Raw genomic sequence first — 6,247 nt, 5'->3', positions numbered from 1 at the left:
TAATACATATAATAACTATAATTTTTTTTTTTTTTTTTTTTACTTCTTCATAGTGTGGAACACATCATATAAATCATTCTGCAAGAAAATGAGATGCATATTATTTATTGAAAATTTTTCTTTTTAAATTAATAATAATTATAATAAACAAACAATTTTTTATATAAAAAAATTTACATGAAACATCACAAATGACAAAATACAACACTAGAAAAGAGTCTCTCTTTATTTCTTGTTGTGAAACCTTAAACTCCATTCTCTCTCTAAAACCTCAAACTTTTATTTCAGTTTTTAGGCCAAAAAAAATAAATAAATTATTAAAATTGAAAAACATATAACTCTCGCCGAACACTATTCTACAATTTCTCAACCCCACCCCCCACACCCTCTCTTTTTCCCTTAATTCCCCTCATCATTATTTTTTCAGTAACTTATGTGAGTGTGTGTATGAACAACATATTCAATTCAATTCAATTCAATCCCATCCACATCGAAAAAAACCCGACCCGCTTACCCATCCGACAACCCTTCTCGACCCTACTTGTACTCGAGCTTTCCCAGAGAGTTACAGCATGTTTTGTCCTTACTCACTCTGCAGCACTCACTGAAGCCGGTTTGCTTGCCACAATCTCATAGTTCCCTCCACCTTCCTCTTCATCCTCTTCATCTTCATCGTCATCATCTTTATCATCGCGATCGATTGGTTCGCTCTCCATCTCCTCGTTTCCCGAGTCGGGGCGGGCAATCTCATGTTGGGGAGGCCATTGTTGCTCTGGACGAACCATCAATGGCTGCTGTTGATGTTGCATAATCGACGTCGACGATCCGATCATGTTGTTGTTGGTGGTGGTGTTGTTGCTCTTCTCCCTATACAAAGCATCAAGCTGGTGAAAATAAGGGCAAGTCTTGGAATCCTCAGGCCTTGTTTTTCTGCTTTCCTTCACTTTCTTGAAGTATTTGTTTATGTTCTCCCATTTCTCTTTGCACCTCTTTGCATTTCTATTGTACCCAAGCTTCTTCATGGCTGATGAAATCTCTTCCCATAAAGGCCCTTTTGGCCCATTCTCTTGATATTTAGTTTCAAGGTTTGTTCTCAATTTGATAAGTGCTTGAACTTCCACTTTTGGCCATCTTGATGAGCTTGAAGCTGGGCTAATGTTATAATTCTCCCCACCATTATGATCCATTTTCATTATCTCCATTTGCAACAATTCATTATTGTTCCCCACCTTTTGTGAGGTGGAATTTGGAACAACAACTTGCAATGTGGAAGCTTGTGGTGCCTGTGGCGGCGGAGGTGGTTGCGGTTGTGGTTGCGCGACTGGTGTTGGAATTGGTGGTTGTTGTTGTGATGGCGGTGGCGGGGGCGACGGTTGTGACGGGTTGCTGTTGTTGTTGTGTTGGGATTCAGTTATTTTTTGAAGGAAGGATGTAATGGCGGCATCTTTTGCAGCTGCCATTGATCTTTCTTGAGCTAAAATCTCTCTTTCTCTATTGATTTTGGCCATCTCTTGCATCCTCCAAGCTTCTTCTCTCACAACTCTCTCTTGCTCTCTCTTCTCAATTGCTTCCAAGAATCTCTTTTGCATTTCCTCTTGCTTATCAATCACTTCCTTCATCAATCTCTCAAAAAAGTCCTTCCATTTCCTTTTCCTCCTCCTCCTTCTCGATGCCTCGTCTGATGATGTCGATGAGTTGACATCATCAGACGTCGAGTTCGAGATGAGATCCGCTTCAATGCTCTGAAACCCCACTCCACCTCCCACGGAAGAGACATTGATTTGAAATGGCACGGAGGGAGGGACGGTGATGGGAATGTTCGTAGGGTTATTCAATGGCAACGGAGCGGGAGGGGGCGGAGGAGATGGGAGGTGAATTGTGGGGTTTGGTTGAGAGAATGATATGTTCATCAAGTGAGGAAGGGTGGTGGTGGTGGATGGAACAGTGGAAGGAATTTGGGAAATGACGGCAGTAGGCGGCGGCGGAGGTGGCGGAGGAGTTGGTTTGGGTAAATGGGAGTGGAAATTAAGAGGAGGGTGATTCTCAAGAGCTTCCAATTGTTCAAAAAACTTATAAGTTTTGCTATCTGGTTTCCCACTTCTAACTTCTTTAGTTCTTTTGTGATATTTGTAAACATTCTCAAATTTCTCTTTGCATTTCTTTGCACTTCGATGATAACCAAGCTCCCCTAATTTCCTGATAAGAAAACAAAACCAAGACCCCACAAAAAAGAAAAGAAATAAAATCAAATTTTTTATATATAAAAAGAAAAGCAATCGAATTTCTCTCTCATACAAAGCAATTGCATGTGTAAAAACAATCATTGAGCTCAAAAAGAGCTGAAAATTCAGAAGAAAAAACTCATATACATGAAATTAATCTAAAACTAGAACTTACTTATCATACAATTGATCAGTTTTTCTTCTGAAAACTGCAAATTTTTCTCAGTTGTTGATGTTACATAAGAGAGAATGTTTTTTTAACCCAAAAAAAGTACCATTTAACTACTACCCAACTTCACAGATTCCTTAATTTTTTTTTTTTTTTCTCTTCTTGAATTTCAGTGACACTGAATTGGGATTTCAGTTTCCTTAGAGATTCCCAATAAAAGAAAAAAAAAAAGAAAAAAAAAAGCATAAATCACTTCAGATGAAGTGAAAATGATTGAACTGCCGACAGTGAAATTTAATTTTTTTTTTTTAAAAAAAAAACAAAACATCAAAAACAAAAACAAACTCAGATCTTTGAAGAGAATTATAAGAAAAATCAGAAGTGATTTATTTAAAAAAATTGAGAAAAAAGGATTAGAAAAGATTTGAATTAAATTGATATATAATTTAATCTAAAATCTTTTTTTTTTTTTTTTTTGTACCTGGAATTTGTTCCCACAAAGGGCCTTTAACGCGCTTGAAAGCACCAAGGACGTCCATTTCTTTCTGACCGATTTTTTCAAGAGAGCTAAAGTTTCTTGTCTTGGCCACCGGTTTCCGCCGAAGCTCGGTCACCTCATCTCCCCACCACCGCCGCTTCTCGCCTCTCTCATCTTCACCAGAATTTTATTATCTCCTCCATGTCGCCGATGAGCCCATCGTGACGATGAGTTGTCTCCGGCACGGCGGAGTCTCCTCCGGCGCCGCCGCCGCCCAAGACGGAAGTAGTGGAGTCCCCAAGCATAGAGAGAATAATAATAAGGCTAATTGGGAGGGACGCTCCTCCTTTCCAAATTACAGCACAAAACGAAACAAAGGGCAAAAATAAATTAAAATAAATACACACAACAACAAACATTTTTAAAAATTTTTAAAAATATATTTTTTTTATCCTTTTTTAAAAAAATTTTTATTGCAGGTGAAAATATGTAAAAAGTAGAAGGGGTTTATGGGAATAGAATTAATTTTTTATTTTTTTATTTCTGGTGGGGATCTGCTTGTCAATCTCAAGAACTTGTTTTTTTTTTTTTTTTCTCTCCCTCTTTTTCTTTTAGCTGCGGAATCTTTGGTCTTTAATGGGTTATTTTTTAGAATTAATAATATTAAAATAAATCTGCCACCTGGGGTTTCTCTCACTTTCTTTTATTTATTTATTTATTTAATTTATTATTTTGGGTTCTCAGTAATAATAAAAGTGGCACAGAAAGTTATATACAAATAGAAAATAATAAAAAATATATAGAAAAAAGGGGGTTTTATTTTAATTTAGTAAAAAGATAATAAATATTACAGAGATTTTTGAACAGCTTGCGCAAACAGACAATAATGATAATAAGTTGGTTTTTGTCTGTCCAGCTAAATTTAGCTAAAAGCCGGCCCATATAACCTCACTTTTTTTTTTGTAAAAAATAAAAAATAAAAATAAAAGTTCCTTTTTTAAATTAAAAAATTACAATTAATGAGAATTAATGCTCAATAGAAGAAGAAAAACTTATTTTTGAAAAAGAAATTAGATCTGAATATAAAAATATATTTTTTGTTACCTTGAAATGGAGGGTTTCTTTTTTGGCAAGGTGGTGGTGAAATGACGAAACTACCCCCTCACATGGATCCCATTGACCTTTAATCATTGAGAAGCTAATCTAAAGAGTATATTTTATTTTTAGATCGGCAGATTAGTGATCTGTGATTGTCTGAGTAAATTCAGTATTTTTATACTTTGGGGTAACAACGTAAATGTCGAAAATATCCTTAATCGGGATTCGAAATTACTTTAGATATTTTAAAATACACCCAAAATAATAATAATAATAATAAAAACACTGCTTGCTTTCAGTTTTCAACTTGTTGGAGAGTGGGGGCTGTGGTTCTCTACAACAGGGCCTACGGAGGGACCTACCCTGATTGGGACAAATGGTAGTTTGACAAGATTTTGCTTTCTTTCTAATAATTCCCATTATTTTTTATTAAAAAATAATAATAAGTAATAACTAAAATAAAATATGATTTTTTTTTACACAAAATAAATTAATTGTGGGATCCACTGTGGATTTAAGCCAGTTAGATGTAGGTCAATGTTATTAGGCCAAGCCATTTATGAGTAGAAGTAAATGGTGGCCAATTCAGTTGAGTTGTGCCCTACCTTATTAATTAACTAAAATAAAAATAAATAAAAATCGACGGTCCTGATCTCATCTTCATGCAAACATTATTGAAAATTCAACTTATCACTATGTTTGAAGGCGGAAAAAAGGTAAATTAACCAGTACGACATCTAGTAATTACCGAGAGAAGTGAAAAAAAAAAAAGGAAGGTAACAATTTAGAGATAAAATAGCAATAGCGAATATTTTTTAAAAAATAATAATAATAAGAATTTTTCGGTTTTTGAGAAATAGACATTCATATTTATCGTTTCTCATTTTCCAAAAATATTTACCGTATTTGATATTTTGGAAGAACAAATATGGTTTGATTTGAGTACTATTATATTTTTCAAAATTATACTTCTTTTCAAGGAATTTACATTTTTTGAGAACAAATATGAATTCTAGAAAAATTCAAAACTAATTTTAGCGTCCAAATTTTGACGTAGTTTTCTAAAAATAAAAATGTAGGTCATAAACTAAGAAAAATTATAGGAAAATTCATATAAATAGAAAAATCTACAAAAAAAAAAAAAAAAAAAATTTAGATTTTATAGAAAAAAAGTTCAAAAAATGTCTTATACTTTTGAAACTTTTTACTATAAAGTGTAAATATTTTTAAATATTTTTTTATATTTATTTAAAAAGACCCGAAAACTATATGTATAAGTATTATTTATAAACTTAATTTTTAAATACAAAAAAAAAAAAATATAATGGAAAAGTTTGGAGCAAGAAATTAGTTATTATAGTTGAATTATAATAGTTTGTGTTTGGGTATAGATTATTTTATTTTAGGTTATAGCATGTATTTGATGTGTAAAGTATTTTAGTTTGGGAATGAAATAATAAATATATAGCTAACGAGGAGTTTTGAAATATATAGTAAAGAATAAAAAAATAATTAATATATAATAGTAAAATCATAACAAATAATAAATACTGCAATAGATTGGGGGTTTTGAAATCGTGTTAACTGTAGCTAACGAGGAGTTCTAAAATAATATTTACCGTAGCAAGATGTGGTTATTATAGTCTTCAGATAGTTCTTGCCCAAACATCTCCAAAATGGTTAACAACTTGGGGTTAAATTTTTTTGTTTCATGTTTTTGTTCCAATTTTTTTCCCAAACATAAATTAAAGTATTATTTTGATATTTTTCTATGCAAAATAAATATCTAAAAATAAAAATAACATAAAATTTTCAATATTTAATTCTTTAAACTTATTTTCGTCTAATATATTTAATTTTAAATTAAGAAATTTTTTAAGAGAAGAAACAAGGAAAAAAGTTATCAAATAGTTTTTTCTATTTTTAAATATATATATATATATAATAAGTAATAGGCTAACGGTTACCAAATATATACTCAATTTTTCTTTATTGTAAAAGAGAGAAAAATGAACATTAAAAAAAATAAAAAAAATAAAAAAGAAACAAAAACGTTTTCAAGTCAGCTTTAAGTCCATAAATTACCAAAATAATCGGTACGATGCAAATACACGAGAATTTCACTCTCTTTTTTCTAATAATAATTTTATTCAATAAATGTTTGTATAAATTGTGGAGGGTGTGTAGCCATACAATTTGGGTGGTATGACAAATGTATATCAAATTTTGTTGTTTTCTCTCAAAAAATTAATTGTTTTGTTAATTACAATTTTGCCCCTC

General features: G+C 32.0%; 1 pseudogene; it reads right to left on the bottom strand.

Moving 5' to 3' along the window:
* Window positions 1–200: 200 nt before the first annotated feature.
* Window positions 201–3,259, bottom strand: LOC120075665 (annotated as a pseudogene).
* Window positions 3,260–6,247: the final 2,988 nt, after the last annotated feature.

Source organism: Benincasa hispida, chromosome 4 (assembly GCF_009727055.1).
Source record: "Benincasa hispida cultivar B227 chromosome 4, ASM972705v1, whole genome shotgun sequence".
Classification (NCBI taxonomy): Eukaryota; Viridiplantae; Streptophyta; class Magnoliopsida; order Cucurbitales; family Cucurbitaceae; genus Benincasa; species Benincasa hispida.
This window is presented reverse-complemented; position numbering and strand designations above follow the sequence as displayed.